We start from the raw sequence: 18,818 nt of genomic DNA on the forward strand, positions 1-18,818 counted from the left end.
CTTGCAATGCTCTTTTCTGAAATCTTCACATGACTGGCTGCCTCATTATTCTGGTTTCAGATCAAAGATTACTTCCTTAGATTAGTTTTCTGATATCATTCACAGTACAGTAATCTTCACATACCCTATCCCCTGTTCTGTTTTGTTTTCTTATATATTTCATTATGGCTTGAAAGAGAAAATTGGTGTATGGCCAATTTTAAATGAAATAAGCAAAACCTTGAAAGAGTTATTTGTGAGAAACATTTTAACATTTTCAATATTTAAATAAAGAAATGTGTTTAATATTTGTTGTTATACTACTGTGGAGTGTAACTTTTACTTATTTCCAAATGTATTAGAGGAATTTTTCTTATATTTTATTGTAGAAAGCACACTTAAATTCAGAAAAAAATCTATATTAGTTAAGCTAATTATTGAGTATTATTAGATTTCCCATGTTTTATTGCAATTCACCTGAGGTTAGGATTGTTAAAAACAATTGTTAAAAAAATGTAGCATATTTTAGATTTGGTTTGACAACCTCCTCTCCCTTCCTCTGAACCCAGTCCCTGTGCCTCCCTGTTCAATAAATTTTGAGGATTTTCCATATGCTCCGTGAAGCCTTGTAAAATAGCTTAATGGCATGAGATAGTGAAAATGTAAGGATTAAATATGGTACAGGCCATAATGTTTATAAAATATAGCTAAAGTTTAATCTAGCTGCCACAAATGGCTTTTAAAAATTGGCAGTTTAATGCAGAAATAAGCACACACACATAATTTGAAGAAAAACTTTTAAAAATTGTTTTAGCTTTTCTTTAAAAAAAAAAAAAAAAAAAAAACTTCAGCTATTTACAAAAAGCTAGCTCATTCTGTCTTCTGTCTTGCATTATATTTAGTATGTCAGGATGATACTCCCAGGAGAATTTTCAGGATTATTCATTCTTTGAATAATGGCTTCAAAAAAATGCAGTAGGAGTGGGAAGAAAAACACTTTCATTTCCAAAGGAATGTTCTGAACTTCCCAGGGGATGCTGGGAAAAGATTTTGCTGGACTGAGAACACTTGACAGTCAGTTAAGTGGCTCAGTGCATTCACAATAAAAATGACTTTTCCTCTTTTCCGCATCCTAGTTTTATTCATGAGAACAACTTGGTATTCAAATAATGCATAATCTCACTTATAGTACAGGGAATTCATTAATGGGTAATGCAGAGAGTAAGTGATACAATGTCATCCGCAGAAAAAGCAAAGCGCTCCCTTGTGGCAGGATAAGGTTTCATTCAGTCTGATCTGAATTGAAAGAGTTGTGAGCTCCTTCTCTACTTAGAGAGTTTGGCTTTTCAATACGAGCTGCTGAAAAAAATGTAGAGTTTTGAAAATAACAAGTATATTTTGATCAGCATTAAATTCAGGGCACTACTCTTCTGCTACTCACTTACCATGAGTTTGTCAATGTCTTTCTTGGCAAAAGAAAGTGCATTTAATTCAGTGGGAAACAGATGCTTTGAGTGTACAACCACAATGCATTCAGGTCAGCTTTATATGCTGACTCTTCCTTTGTTTTCACTTAAAGGTTTGCAAAAATTTAAAATATGAATCTAATGGCTTGGCATATAATGCTCTGTCATCCTACACATAAATCTTGAAGCTGGATGGAGTCAAAATAATAGAACTGTTAGACTATTTCCCCATATAAGTAACTGATATTAAATCTGAGCAGTGAGAATTCATCTTCTTTTGTGTTTTGTTTCTAGTTAAGAATAATTTTTTGAAGAAATTTAAAGCTTTTAATAAGTCTTCTTATGATTCTTAGTGATTTTTAAAAAATATTCTATTCATGCAGGTAATGCATGACATCTATAACAAAAGCCTTTTTGTAATAGATATAGTTTTCTACTGTCAGAGATTTTTTTTTTTTAAATGAATGCAGAAATACAGAAGTATTTCTTGTAAAGAGTACAGATTCTGATCACTGGGACCTTTACCCACTGGTTCAATGATTGCATCTCCTTCATTAGCATCCAGATATTAAAATTTTCTCTACACTGTCAAGAACTTACAAATCCATTCTATCATTTATTCATGGAGTTTAATGTTTATCCTAACAATTCACTGAGTGTCTGATATGTACAAATACCCGAGTTTGGTGTGGGAAATTCAGCAGAAAAAAGGCAGACCAGAAAATATTGTGGAGATTTTAAGATAAGGGGGTTTAATGAAGATTTGTGTGAGACAAATCAGAGAGGCTATAAGGAGACCAGGGAAAGGCATCTGTTGTGCACTTGAGTAGGTGTGACTGTGGCTAGGTCCAGAGTGGTTGTAGCTGGGGAAAAAAAAAAGTGAAAGGACAGAAGTGAAACTGACAGATCAGACAGAGAGAGAGGCAGAGGTCATACTTACTGCTAACATAAGCTCTGGAGGCTAGTTTATTTACTAGGGTAGGTTAACTAGAGGGGAAACTACTTGAGTGGAGTATGAGTTCAATCTCAGACTTCCTGTGACTTGTTTGGCAAATAGGAAGGATGAGTGAAAAAAATGCTATATAATTCTAATGTTCAACATCAAAGACTGTGCTCAGAATAATATACTTTTTTTGTATTTGATTAATTGAGATGTATTCTGTGCTTGAAGTTAGAATGGATGAGGGCATTTAAGGAGAATGATTAAAGCAACAGTATAGCAATTTTTAACTTGGGGTAGAGTGGATTTTTCTATCTGGGGTAAATGGGGCTCTGTAAAAGGTTATAAGAATAGAAAGATCCAAGTGATTTCATGAAAATATAGTCTTTCAACTGAATTCTGTTGTTTGAACATATCAACATGGATTGCATTGTTTTAACAGAGAAATTCAGAATGAAATAAGTTGAAAAGTAAGCTAAAGAACAGAAAGTTTTATTAAAAGTTTGAAAAACTCTTTTGAGAAAGCTAACTTTGAATTAAAGGTGAGTGAAAGGAATAGTTAAAGCTGTGTGAAATAGATGGAAGAATGTGCAGAAATTGATGATTTATTTGATTATTTATGTCAATTACTAGAATCTTTATTTTATTTATTTATTTATTTTTTATTCTCCAGGCGAGAATACTGGAGTGGGTTACCATTTCCTTCTCCAGGGGATCTTCCCGACCCAGGGATCAAACCCGGGTCTCCCGCATTGGAGGCAGATGCTTTAACCTCTGAGCCATCAGGGAAGATATAGCAATTTTAATGCCAAATCCAGAGGAAATAAAAATATAAGGATTAGATAAAAGAGATAAAACTAGAAGTAGACACCAAAAGTGTAGCCAAAGAAGTAGGATGGAAACCAGCACAGTGTGATAATATTTTTTCCATAAAGAGTATCTAGTCCTGTCCACTGATGTGTAGAAACAAAACATAAAATCAGTATATATAATTGAGCCTGTGTTGAAATAAACAAGGAGATCTGAAAGCATAGCGTTTTCTCTTATAAGCTGATGCACAGCAGGGATGACAGCCTCCAATGAAACTGCTTGAAAGTGATTAAACGGAGATGGGGATTTGTAGGGCTTTTGCCGATGGAGCCATGCTAAGGACAAGTAGGAGTGATTCTGGGAAAGCAAATTGCAAGGCTTTAAACATTCTGACAAGCAAGCTTTCAGCAAAATAGGACAACAGTTGATGTGAGTAAAAACAAAAGGACCCTTGCAGGTTTATTGAGAAAGGTACAGGTTGTTATTGCTACTAACCTTGCTTTAACTTGGGGTAGAGTGGATTTTTCCATCTGAGGTAAATGGGGCTCTGTAAAAGGTTATAAGAATAGAAAGATCCAAGTGATTTCAAGAAAATACAGTCTTTCAACTGAATTCTGTTTGAATGTATGAACATGGATCGTATTGTTTTAACAGAGAAATTCAGAATGAAATAAGCTGAAAAGTAAGCTAAAGAACAGAAAGTTTTACTAAAAGTTTGAAAAACTCTTTTGAGAAAGCTAACTTTGAATTAAAGGTGAGTGAAAGGAATAGTTAAAGCTGTGTTAAATAGATGGAAGAATGAGCAGAAATTGATGATTTATTTGATTATCTATATGTCAATTACTAGATTTTTTTTTTTGAGAAATTGTTAATAATAAGGGCTTCTCTGGTGCCTCAGTCAGTAAAGAGTCCACCTACAATGTGAGAGACCTGGGTTTGATCCCTGGGTTGGGAAGATCCCCTGGAGGAGGGCATGACAACCCATTTTAGTATTTTTGCCTAGAGAATCTGCATGTACAGGGGAAACTGGCAGGCTACAGTCCATGGGGTCAAAAAGAGTCAGGCATAACTAAGGGCAGTACAGTCATCATTAATGCATTATTTACCACTTTTGTTTATTTATTGATGTGATAAACTAGAACATATGAAATGGAATGAAAAGATGCAGTGTAAATGAAAATGTTGATGATAAAAAAGAATTAGAGAATAATCAACAGTACACAGTTTGGGAGATGCAGAGGAATAAAATCAAAATAACAGATAAAGCATCCAGACTTTGAGGGAACACTTTTGTCTAGTTGTATCATGATAGAGGATGATCAGAAACTGAAAGTGACCTTGAATTTGGTGTTGAAAAGGCTAGAAAATCCCCATTTGTAACCTTTATTTTGTCTATGATGAAGTCAAAAGTCATCTGACAAGAATGGGGATAAGGGAAGATGAGATAGGATAGTGGAAAGAAAAACTGGCAAAATAAATAGTAAAACTGGTTAGAAATAATGAAGTTCTAATAATTAACCCAATAATATATACACTTCATGGCAAATAGATGGGGAAAAAATGGAAACAGTGACAGATTTTACTTTCTTGGGCTCCAAAATCACTGAGGACCCTGACTGCAGCCATGGAACCAAAAGACACTTGTTCCTTGGAAGAAAAGCTATGACAAAGTAGACAGTGTATTAAAAATCAGAGATATCACTTTGTTGATAAATCTCCATCTAGTCAAAACTATGGTTTCTCTAGTAGTCATGTATGGATGTGAGAGTTGTACCATAAAGAGGGTTGCACACTGAAGAATTGATGCTTTTGAACAGTGGCACTGGAGAGGATTCTTGAGAGTCCCTTGGGCAGTAAGGAGATCAAACCAGCCAATCCTAAAGGAAATCAACCTTGAATATTCATTGGGAGGACTGATTTGAAGCTGAAGCTCCAATACTTTGGCAACCTGATGCCAACCGATGACTTACTGGAAAAGACCCTGATGCTGGGAAAGATTGAGGACAAGAAGGGAAGGGAATAACAGAGGATGAAATGGCTGGATGACATTCTAGGCTCAATGGACATGAGTTTGAACAAACTCCGGGAGATAGTGAAGGACAGGGAACCCAGGCATACTGCAGTCCATGGGGTTGCAAAGAGTAAGACATGACTGAATGACTGAACAACAGTAATTAATCACCATTCACTATTATGAGCTCAAATGTTCAGGAAATAGAGTGTTATTTTTCTCAACTTTATTCAGATGCTTGGTTCAGTACTGGAAAAGGAGATGACTGAATTAATCCATTATTTACCAAGAAAATCAACATTTCTTTTCACATAAGTATGGAAGTGTTTCTCCAACAAAAGTAATAAATCTCCTTTCAAAAAAGCAGATAACATGTGCATTGGAAATGAGAGAAATATAAATAAGAAATTGAAAATATAAAAGTTAAAAAGAATAGAAGACAAGGTGATGTAAAAACGGGAGGAGTAACTATATATAATAGTAACTATATAGAATAGATAAAATAAAAAGAATGAAAATTTTTTGAAAAATATAAGATAAAAAGACAATATTTTATGTGCTTTCCCCTAAAATTAGTGCATCTTATATAATTTTGCACAAGATTTAGTTGTAATACTAAAATCTTTATCAGAGATTAGCAAACTACAGCTTGTGGGCAAAATTTAGCCTGTGAGGTTTATTCATAAATAAAATTTTAACAGAACCCATCTATATCCAATCATTTGCCTATTATATAGGACTACTTTTGTGCTACCATGATGGAGTTGAATAGTTGCAAGAAAATCATATGAGCTCCAATGCCTAAAATATGTGCTAGCTAGAAATATACACAAAAAGCTTAGTAATACCTAAAGCAATTATATTTCCAAATTATAGTCAGACTAATAATTTTAGATGTAATTAATTCTTCAATCTAAGACTTATTCAATAAATAAATATTTTTAATCCCAATCAAAGCACTGGGCTGTTTTTGAGACTCTGACTATCCAACAGTCGCCAGTATGGGTGAGGTGTTTGCCTTTAATAAGTTTAGTAGAAAGGAAAATTCAGCAAATGTAATGCATAATTAGTCAGCATTAGTATAAACAGTTAGAACTGGACATGGAACAATAGACTGGTTCCAAATAGGAAAATGGAGTACATCAAAGCTGTATATTGTCACCCTGCTTATTTAACTTATATGTAGAGTACATCATGAGAAACGCTGGGCTGGAAGAATCACAAGCTGGAATCAGGATTGCCGGGAGAACTATCAATAACCTCAGATATGCAGATGACACCACCCTTATGGCAGAAAGTGAAGAGGAGCTAAAAAGCCTCTTGATGAAAGTGAAAGAGGAGAGTGAAAAAGTTGGCTTAAAGCTCAACATTCAGAAAAGGAAGATCATGGTATCTGGTCCCATCACTTCATGGGAAATAGATGGGGAAACAGTAGAAACAGTGTCAGATTTTATTTTGGGGGGATCGAAAATCACTGCAGATTGTGATTGCAGTCATGAAATTAAAAGACACTTACTTCTTAGAAAAAAAGTTATGACCAACCTAGATAGCATGTTAAAAAGCAGAGACATTACTTTGCCAACAAAGGTCCATCTAGTCAAGGCTATGGTTTTTCCAGTAGTCATGTATGGATGAGAGAGTTGGACTGTGAAGAAAGCTGAGCACCGAAGAATTGATGCTTTTGAACTGTGGTGTTGGAGAAGACTCTTGAGAGTCCCTTGGACTGCAAGGAGATCCAGCCAGTCCATTCTAAAGGACATGTATACCTGTGGCGGATTAATTTTGATATTTGGCAAATCTAATACAGTTATGTAAAGTTTAAAAATAAAATAAAATTAAAAAAAAAAAAAGAAAGGGAAGAAAAGTCAATAAAAGTTCTGCTAATTAACTGGTTAAAAAAAAAATAAAAAATAAAAAAAATAAAGGAGATCCGTTCTGGGTGTTCATTGGAAGGACTGATACTAAAGCTGAAACTCCAGTACTTTGGCCACCTCATGCGAAGAGTTGACTCATTGGAAAGGACGCTGATCCTGGGAGGGATTGGGGGCAGGAGGAGAAGGGGACGACAGAGGATGAGATGGCTGGATGGTATCACCGACTTGATGGACGTGAGTCTGAGTGAACTCTGGGAGTTGGTGATGGACAGGGAGGCCTGGTGTGCTGCAATTCATGGGGTCACAAAGAGTCGGACACAACTGAGTGATTGAACTAAATACTAAACAGAAAACCAAAAATTGGTAAGAAGAAAAGTTACTTACTTTATATTGGGTTTCAAAGAGGCTTCCCTAGCACAAAGGAAATGCTGGAACAGATTCCAGGAAGAGGAACTGCCTAAAGAAAGGTTCTGGAGCTAAAAGAAGCTTGACATATTCAAGAAACAGGTCTGTTCCCTGGAATCATCAGACAAGTGGGTGATCTGCGTTAGAACATTTTAGTCAGATAGATGAAAGTCAGTTCACATTAACACTGTAAATCAGATAGTAGACTGCATTCCATTTCAATTAAAAAGAAAGTCTGTTAATTATTTAAAGCAGTAAGTAAAATGGTCTGATTTAGTTTGAAATAAATCACTCTGGCTGCTATGTAGAAAGTGAAAGTGAAAGTCACTCACTAATGCACGACTCTTTGTGATCTCATGGACTATACAGTCCATGGAATTCTCCAGCCCAGAATATTGGAGTGGGTAGCCTTTCCCTTCTCCAGAGTATCTTCCCAACCCAAGTATCAAACCCAGGTCTCCTGCATTGCAGGTGGATTCTTTACCAGCTAAGCCACAAGGGAAGCTCAAGAATACTGGAATGGTAGCCTATCCCTTATCCAGCAGATCTTCTCAACCCAGGAATTGAACTGGGGTCTCCTGCACTGCAGGTGGATTCTTTAGCAACTGGACTATGAGGGAAGCCCTACTATGCAGAGTAGACAAAAAATTGTAGGAACCAAGAGCAGAAGTTGGGAGACAAGTTAGAAACCTACTGTAATTTTCAAGGTGGTATGGATTTATGTGTGTGATAGTGGAGATGGACAAAATTAAACTGCTTTTTGTTGTTCATTCCCTCAGTCTTATCTGGCTCTTTGTGATCCCATGGACAACAGCACACCAGGCTTCCCTGTACTTCTATATCCTGGAGCATGTACAAACTCATGTCCGTTGAGTAGATGATGTCAACCAACCATCTCATCCTCTGTTGTCTCCTTCTCCTCCTGCCATTAGTCTTACCCAGCATCAGGGTCTTTTCCAATTAGTGGGCTCTTTGCATCAAGTGGCCAAAGCATTGGAGCTTCAGCTTCAGCATCAGTCCTTCCAATAAACGTTCAGGGTTGATTCCTTTAGGAATGACTGGATTGATCTCCTTGCAGTCCAAGGGACTCTCAAGAGTTTTCTCCAACACCACAGTTCAAAAACATCAAGTCTTCTGTGCTAAGCCTTTTTTATGGTCCTACTCTCACATCCATACATGACTACTGGAAAAACCATAGGTTTGACTATATGGACTTTTGTTGACAGAGTGATGTCTCTACTTTTTAATACACTGTCTAGGTTTGCCATATCTATTTTTCTAAGGAGCAAACGTCTTTTAATTTCATGGCTGCAATCACCATCTGCAGTGATTTCAGAGCCCAAGAAATAAAAAGCCCAGATTTTATTTTCCATTTTTTCCCACATCTATTTGCCATGAAGTGATGGAACTGGATGCCATGATCTTAGTTTTTTTGAATGTTGAATTTTAAACAAGCTTCTTTGCTTTCCTCTTTCACCTTCATCCATTGGCTCTTGTGGTCCTCTTTGCTTTCTGCCATTAGGGTGGTGTCATGTTCATATTTGAGGTTATTGATATTTCTCTTAGCAATCTTGATTCTAGTTTGATCTTCATCCAGCCCAGCATTTCACTTGATGTACTCTTCATAGAAGTTAAATAAGCGGGATGACAATATACATCCTTGACATTCTCCTTTCCCAATTTTGAACAGTTTTTTGTTTGTTTCATGTCCAGTTCTAACTGTTGCTTCTTGACCTGAATACAGATTGCTCATGAGGCATAAGGAGTTCCCATCTCTTTAAGAATATCCACAGTTTGTTTTGACCCACACAGTCAAAGTATTTAGCACTGTCATTGATGCAGAAGTAGATGTTTTATTCTGGAAATGTCTTGCTTTTTCTATGATCCAATGGATGTTGAACTGATTCTAGGATTTTTTAAAAGAAATAGAAGTAGTAGGTTTTGCTGGTGGGATGACATTGAGATGGGAAATTTAAGAGAACGAAAGATAATCTCTGGTTTTAACATAAGCAATGTAGTGGTGATAGTAATAGAACACCTGTTGCATTTGTCCTTATTCATTCAGTTGTATCTAATTCTTTGAAACCCCATGGATTGCAGCCTGCCAGACTCCTTTTTCCATAGGGTTTCTCAGGCAAAAATATTGGAATGGGTTGCCATTTCCTCCTCCAGGGGATCTTCCTGACCCTGGGATCAAACTCATGTCTCCTGTATCTCCTGCATTGCAAGTGGATTCCTTACCTTCTGAGTTAAGAGAAGCCCTAGAACCCCTGTTAGTACATTAAATACCTAAGAAGATAATAATGTAGAGAGAAAACCAAGAATTTTCTCTTAACAATGTCAGACAGAGAAGACTTATGTCCTAGTGGAGAATTTATATAATTAACTTTGGTATGTGTTATTCTAAGATCAGTATTAGATATAGCTTGTGGTGATAACTGAATATAGCTTGTAGCCTATATTGAGTTATTGGAGACTAGACAGACTAATCTCAATATTAAAAAAAGGAAAAACAAGAGAGCAGAATGGAAACTTCAGCCTTTAAGAGTCAAGAAAGAGATGTAACACAAAAGATGGTCTAGGGGTACAAGGGAGATTGCAGACAAAATGCTGAATGTGGTAGGAAGGAAACTGTCCCTGATTCTAGTGTATATAGTAGATAAAGAATAAAAAAAAAAAATCCAAATTTGGAAACAGAATTCTTTGACTTTAATGGAGTTGAGGTAATGGAAGACTGATGAGATTGAGGAGAGGATGTGAAATGAGGACATGGATATAGAATGTTCTGGAATCAACATTTTGTGAAACATTTTGAAAATACACAGTCAAAAAGGGGTATCTTATAGGTAGAGAGAGGATGCTGTCTCAATAAGTATTGTTAATATAGGAAATTCTAGGATATGTGGTAGTCTTAGGTGAAAACTCCAGTAAAGAGTTCTTCAAATATTAATACTTGAGTAATAAAAGAAGAGACATTCTGGAAGAGAAGAAGGAGGAGGATTGTATCTAAAGCAGCAGAAGAGTGACCTAAAATGTACAGCTATAGCTGTTCACTCACCTAGAGCCAGATATCCTGGAATGCAAGGTCAAGTGGGCCTTAGGAAGCATCACTACAAACAATGCTAGTGGAGGTGATGGAATTTCAGTTGAGCTATTTCAAATCCTAAAAGATGATGCTATAAAAGTGCTGCACTTAATATGACAGCAAATTTAGAAAACTCCGCAGTGGCCACAGGATTGGAAAAGGTCAGTTTTCATTCCAATCCCAAATAAAGGCAATGCCAAAGAATGCTCAAACTACCACAAAACTGCACTCATCTCTCACTAGCAAAGTAATGCTCAAATTTCTCCAAGCCAGGCTTCAAAAGCATGTGAACTGTGAAATTCCGAGGTTCAAGCTGGATTTAGAAAAGGCAGAGGATCCAGAGATCAAATTGCTAACATCCATTGGATCATCAAAAAAGCGACAGAATTCCAGAAAAATGTCTACTTCTGATTTATTGACTATGACAAAGCCTTTGACTGGATCACAACAAACTGGAAAATTCTTCAAGAGATGGGAATACCAGACCACCTGACACGCCTCCGCAGAAATCTGTATGCAGTTGAAGAAGCAACAGTTAGAACTGGACATGGGACAATACACTGGTTCTAAATCGGGAAAGGAGTACATCAAGGCTGTATATTGTCACCCTGCTTATTTAACTTATATGTGGAGTACATCATGAGAAACACTGGGCTGAATGAAGCACAAGCTGGAATCTAGACTGCCGGGAGAAATATCAATAACCTCAGATATGCAGATGACATCAACCTACGGCAGAAAGCGAAGAACTAAAGAGCCTCTTGATGAAAGTGAAAGAGGAGAGTGAAAAAGTTGGCTCAAAGCTCAACATTCAGAAAACTAAGATCATGGCTTCTGGTCCCATCACTTCATGGCAAATAGATGGGGAAACAATGGAAACAGTGAGAGATTTTATTCTGGGGGACTCCAAAATTGCTGCAGATAGTGACTGCACTCAGGAAATTAAAAGATGCTTGTTCCTTGGAAGAAAAGTTATGACCAAACTAGATAGCATATTAAAAAGCAGAGACATTACTGTGCCAACAAATGTCCGTCTAGTCAAGGCCATGGTTTTTCCAGTAGTCATGTTTGGATGTGAGAGTTGGACTATAAAGAAAGCTGAGTGCCAAAGAATTGATTTTTGGGAACTGTGGTATTGGAGACGACTCTTGAGAGTCCCTTGGACTGCAAGGAGATCAAACCAGTCAATGCTAAAGGAAATCATTCCTGCATATTGATTAGAATAAATTATGCTGAAGCTGAAACTCCAATGCTTTCACCACCTGATGCGAGGAATTGACTCATTTGAAAAGACCCTGATGCTGGGAAAGATTGAAGGCAGGAGGAGAAGGGGACAACAGAGGATGAGATGGTTGGATGGCATCACCAACTCAGTGGACATGAGTTTGAGTAAACTCTGGGATTTGGTGATGGACAGGGAAGCCTGGAGTTCTGCAGCCCATGGGGCCACAAAGATTCAGACACAAATGTCGAATGAACTGAACTGATAACTATGCACTGTGAAAAGAAGGGAAGCAAAGATATGAATAAGGGTGTACATAGGCTGATGCATCTTTGGTAGGTGCAGGAACTGGTTCCTGCGTGATTACTTCTATTTTCTCCATAGTAGATGAGTTTATGTCATCAGTTTAGAATTTCTATCATTTTAGCATAATGCCTCCCCTCTGTAATGCTTTGACTATAACCACCAGAAATTGCATGTCTTAGGCTTCCTTGCCATTGAACTTTGGGGTATGTTGCCAGTACAAAGCCCTAAGTACTAGTCAAGAAAAATCAGAAGCAATGGGATTTTGAAAGGACAGAACATAAACTTGGTTGCCTGTAGCACCTGCATCAGGGAAGTGCCTGCTTCTTCAGCGTGGTGGGAGTTTCCTAAAGCTGTTGACTTCCAGATAACACTACGTTCCTTCTTCAAATATTTCAGTCCTTCCAACAATTTTGCAACCTAAGTCCCATTTTTTTCTTTTTCTAGTCTCTAGAGAGGTAGCTTTGGTTTTATTGCCTGGATCCCAATAGTGGTGAGTGAATTCTGAGGAAGAGAAAATAGGAAAAGTCAGAAGTCTGGCATGTGATGCACGTAAAAGCAAGCCTTTTATGTTTGCAATAAGACAAAATTAGAGAAATCCAGCTACTCAGCCCCTTTCATCTCACCCCTGCTGTGGCGTGTGGTTCATTAAGCAACTCCAGAAAAGCACACAAGGATCATGGAGCCTAATTTTAAAATCCTCAGCAGATGCTTTACTACTCTTTAAGACATTAGCAGCAACGTTTACTCAGCCAAAACTAGAGCCCTAGCAATGGCAGAACTCTTTTTAGATTGTAAGCAAATTTATTTATTTTTTTAATTTTTAAAAAATTTTATTTTATTTTTAAACTTTACAATATTGTATTGGTTTTGCCAAATATCAAAATGAATCCGCCACAGGTATACATGTGTTCCCCATCCTGAACCCTCATCCCTCCTCCCTCCCCATACCATCCCTCTGGGTCATCCCAGTGTACCAGCCCCAAGCATCCAGTATCGTGCATCGAACCTGGACTGGCGACTCATTTCATACATGATATTATACATGTTTCAATGCCATTCTCCCAAATCTTCCCACCTTTATAAACTCTTAAATATCCATTCTGTGACTGTAACTTCTTTCCCTTAGTCTAAAAGCTTTCTTTGTGATCATTTTGAAAGAAAATAAATGTCTCAATGAGAGTCCTTAAATATTTTTGAGTCTTTATTATGAAACTCTCCAGTTTTATTCATCTTCAGTGTAAAATCCTACCCCCCAACCAGTCTCTCCTTGTGTACTTGATACTGAGGCTATTCAACATCCATATTCCTGCTTTCTGGATACAGTTAGGTTGATTAATGTCTTTCTTAAGTTTTAGCAACTAGAATTTTAGTAGCCTAGAAAAAAAAATGGCCATTGCTTCCAATGCATCTAACTTCACATCAGTGTTAATTACAAACCTAATAGCACTGATAAACATTTTAGTAACAGTCAGTTGAAATAGTTAAAATAGTTAAGACTTTGTTTTTAGCATTTCATGTGGTGTGTTTGGCTGTGTTATCTCTACTTTATAAATATAGTTTTTAGAGTTATATTCAAGGCATTATATTCATGCTTATTTAATAGTTCTTTATTAGACTTGGCTTCATGCCAGTTCATCTCTTTGATGCCCCTTCAGTCAAGCATTGTGTTCACTCTATCATGGCATCTAATTACATCTGTTGGCAGATTTTTATCATCACAGCATTATTACTTTCATCTAAGCCAATGTCTAAAATATTTATGGATGATTACTACAGAATGACATCAGAGATTTGAAATTTACATTATTCAAACATCAGTGTACTATTTCAAACTATCAGAATTAAGACCACATAGAACAGAAAATCCAAAAGATGGAGGCATATGGGGGAAACTATGGACTGAGACCAGAGATGCTAATCTAAAGACTAGTACAAGTAAGGAAGGCACTGTATTTCTTGCTGCTGCTGCTGCTGCTGCTAAGTCGCTTCAGTCGTGTCCGACTCTGTGCGACCCCATAGACGGCAGCCCACCAGGCTCCCCCGTCCCTGGGATTCTCCAGGCAAGGACACTGGAGTGGATTGCCATTTCCTTCTCCAATGCATGAAAGTGAAAAGTGAAAGTGAAGTCACTCAGTCGTGTCCGATTCTTAGTGACCCCATGGACTGCAGCCTACCAGGCTCCTCCATCTATGGGATTTTCCAGGCAAGAGTACTGGAGTGGGGTGCCATAGAACCACAGACTGGAGTGTGTTAGTGGTATAAATAGCAGAAATTTATTTTCTCAGAGTTTAGAAGCTGGAAATACAAGATCAAGGTGCCAGCAAGGTATATTTCTTCTGTGGCCTCTCTCCTTGGCTTGCAAATGACCATCCAATTGCTGTCTCATCACTCCTTCCACAGAGAATGTGATTTTTAAAGGAGTTCTCCAGTTAATTGCTTAATGGCAGTTAAAACTCAGAATATTCAGAGTTGAACTCATTTTCTCTGCTTCCTACTTGCTCATGTTTCCACCTACTATTTTTCCTGTGTTAATTTTTCTGATTGATGGGTCAGCCATGTACCTAAGAGCTCAGTTTAGGGCAGCTATTGGAAAACCATTATCCCATTGGTTTTCCACACTCATTGCTATTAGGATAAAATTCAGACTATTCAGTATGGTATCAAAGGGATATACATAGGACTCAGTCTTTGATCTCAGGCATTATCTCCAATCATGTTTCCTTCTTTTACTGTATTTCATGTACACTGGGCATATGCTTGTCCTTAAAGAAGTACATCAAACTGTTCTCATTCAAAGGATATTTGAACTCTCCTTGACCTCTACTTAGAACATTTTCAACAAGATTTTCAGATGACTTATTCATTCTAAGCATTCTTAGCTTAAATGTGTCTCATTAGTAGGGTCTCAGCTCAAATGCCACCTCCTTAAAGGATTTTTTTCTTGACTATAATGTCCAAATTAAGTCCCCTGGTGTCATGACCACTTGTCACTCTCTGTCCTCATATCTGCTTTGCTTCCTTCATCTATCACTTTGTAATATCAGAACTTGGTCTGTCTTGCTCATTAAAATCTAATCTTGTATTTCTGTTTTTCACAGTACTAAAATAGTTTTTAATCACCTACAGAATGATGTCTGACATTTTTACCATGGTGTGTAAGCCCCTCATTATCTGGCCTTACTTCTTCCCATTTTTTTCATTTTACATTAATTGCCCATTCTTCCATGTATAAACCTCTTTCACTATCCTGCCATCATCCACAAATAAGGTTCCTATCTGTCCAATAACAAAATAATTCTGTTTACTCAATTTAGCCTTGATATGCTCATCCATAAAGTAAGGATAGGAAAAGGGGAAGGATAGAGGAGATAATTTATTTCTAAATTTTACTCAGAATTTGATATCAAGTGGTGTGTATGTAAATCACATAATAACCACTCAATAAAGTTAACTGTGATTATTGTGACTACTCCATTCTTAGTCAATGCTGTTAGAAATAAAATTTAAGGAACTAAGATGATGACTGCAACCTTTAAATAACTTATCATCTCAAAAAGGGCAATTTTGTCACCATTAGCACTCCACATAAAAATCTTCTCATTTTTTTAAAATATATTTGCATATCTGCTCCATGGTGATAAAGTGTCAAAGCATAAATTAAAATGTGAAAAACATGATATTTTCACTAAAATATAGCATTTCAAGACAAAGTGCATTCACATTTACAATATTTATTTATATTTTTCTGTCATCATGAAAATACACATGAATGTGCCATCTCTAGAAAAGTGAAAAATACTCTAAGAGCATCACAAATGAATTATTCTTAAAATTTAGTATATAGTTCATCACTACCATTCTACTCATATTACAAAATCTATTTAAACATGAACAAAATATTTTTTAATAAATTGCAATTACTAAACTTAAAAATAATGCATTAAATTATAATCATTAACTTCTCAAATTATATAATCTCAATAGGAGATTTAAATCCATTTCACATAATGTCTTGTATGATTTTAAACATTGGAAGGGGAAAACAAATAATAAGGTGATAGTACTTGAATCTACAAGGGGCCTTTCCATTTTATTGATCCAGTGCATGAACAAGAGCCATATTTGTTTTGTTTATTTCTGTTAAATAAAAGCATGAGGTGCAAGAGTGATATATATCATAGCTACTAACATAATGGACTGTGGCTGTCTAGCATAACTGAACCATTGTGTTTGCCTCATAACAAAGTACTGCTAGGTTCATTCAAAAACTTCATAAACCAGGTGGCATACTCATTTTCATGTTAGTATATCATTGGCTACACAGTAATAGAATCTTAAGGCAGATGGTGTTTTGAAAAATCATTACACAGGGGAAGTCTCTTATCTGCTAGAAAGAATGTTTAGACCATATCTATTTCTATAATGTAGAAGAATACAAAACATGAATCCTAATGTTAGAATAAACTTATATATCATCAGGCCAAATATTTTACCAAATTGCAAAATTCTGTCACAAAATTCTGAAAGGTTCTTTCTCATTCTTTTTAAAAAATCTTCCAAGAATGAGTAACTTGATATTTCACATATGATTTTATTTTTTTAATTAATTTATTTTTTGAAGGATAATTGCTTTACAGAATTTTGCTGTTTTGTCACACCTCAACATGAATCAACCACATGTAAAATAAGATAAAAACTTCTAATAATAAAACTTCCTTTTTAAATTTGAATTTTAAAGTCTCCTTTTAGTTCTTCCTTCTGTAATCATGTATTAAGCTTACTCCCTATCCAAAACAGTCCCTTTTTTGCTTTAAAAATGAATATGATAACCCTCCAATCCCAGGCACAGAGTTACTCTGATTGCAGTGCTGTGAAGTTTGTTTGAAGTTGATTTGATTGATACAGCCAAGAGAGAATAAGAGACAATGAATGTATCTTGATAACAAAAATTACACAGAATCAAAAATCATGAATCTAAAAGTGAATACATATATCACTCCCTATTATATTCTCTATTCTATCCTATAATTCTGCATTTAAAATCTTTCATGAATACATCTAATAATGGAGAAGTTTCTGACTTTAAAGACATTTATTTCTAATTTAGCCAATATAGCAATATTGTCTAGTGGAAATCAGATATTTAACAGAAACCAGATACTCTTAATTTACATATTTAATCTTGCTTCCAACATTTTAGGCTTTAACATAAATGTAATTTTTTTTGCAAGACAGATTGTTCAAACATTTAAAAATGGCTAAATAATTATTCACTACCTTCCACTTCTGTCTCTCCAGTCTGCATTACATTTGTTTTATTCTAAACAATACTGTTTGCAACAGATAGCATAAAGATATTTAATATGAAATGAAACCTGCATTTTACTTATGATATAATAAAATGCTTTACTGTATGATCCAACAGACTATACTTTTTTCATTTCTACACTGTTCTGTATTTTCAGATTTTCTCAGTATTGTATTATTGAGATCTAGAGATTTAAGATTAGGTTATGAGTTTGGAAAACTTGACAGAAGAGGTTGTTAGATCCAATATTATTTTTACAAATGTATCCTAGGCCACTGTTTTTCCAAATATTGTACAATTCCCACAGATTCATTCTTTCATTCAATATATATAGGCTTATTTGTGTGCAAATAATATTAGTACAATATTAAATTTTGACAATAGTGGGAAAGTTATAGACTTTCAAATAGGCTACAGAATAGAAGAGACTATACTTTGAATTTTGATCTTTTCCCCGGGATAGCTATATGTGGAAGACACTTTCTTGTGATGACAACTGCAAGCAGCAGCTCCTGGTCAGTCATGTGATCACAAAAGTAAACAAGCCTAACATTTAAAACAATTCTGGATGCATATATCCATTCTGCTTTTTACTTTCTCTATGGCATTTGATAAATTATATATAAGATATTCAATACTTCATTATAAAATAGGCTTTGTGTTAGATTTACATAATTTCAGGCTAATGCAATTGTTCTGAGCATGTTTAAGCTAGCCCAGGCTCAGCTATGCCAAGAAAGGTCCATCTAGTCAAATTTATGGTTTTTCTAGTAGTCATGTATGGATGTGAGAGTTGGACCATAAAGAAAGCTGAGCGACAAAGAACTAATGCTTTTGAACTGTGGTGTTGGAGAATATCCTTGAGAGTCCCTCAGACTAAAAGATCAAACCAGTCAATCATAAAGGATATCAGTCCTGAATATATATTAGAAGTGTTAGTGTTGAAGCTGAAACTCCAATACTTTGGCCACCTGATGCAAAGAACTGACTCATTGAAGAAGACCCTGATGCTAGGAAATATTGAAGGTACAAGGAGAAGGGGATGACAGGATGAGATGGTTGGATGGCATCACTGGCTTGAAGAACTTGAGTTTGAGCAAGCTCCAGGAGTTGGTGATGTACAGGGAAGCCTGGCGTGCTGCAGTTCATGGGGTAGCAAAGAGTTGAGACACAACTGAGCAATTGAACTGAGGCTAAGCAGGTTAGGTGCACTAAATGGAGTTTTGACTTAATTTTCAACTTAGGATGGGTTTGCCAGGACAACCTCACTGAAAATTTAGGAAGATTTGTAACACAAATAATATAGTCACTGCCTCAAAAGTTTAGTTTAAAAGATTAAAGTACCTATATAAAAGAGCTTAGCACAGTGCTTGATACACAAAAATAGACCATCATCATTGTTACTTTTTTTT

This window comes from Bubalus bubalis, chromosome 13 (genome assembly GCF_019923935.1).
Source record: "Bubalus bubalis isolate 160015118507 breed Murrah chromosome 13, NDDB_SH_1, whole genome shotgun sequence".
In the NCBI taxonomy this organism is placed as follows: Eukaryota; Metazoa; Chordata; class Mammalia; order Artiodactyla; family Bovidae; genus Bubalus; species Bubalus bubalis.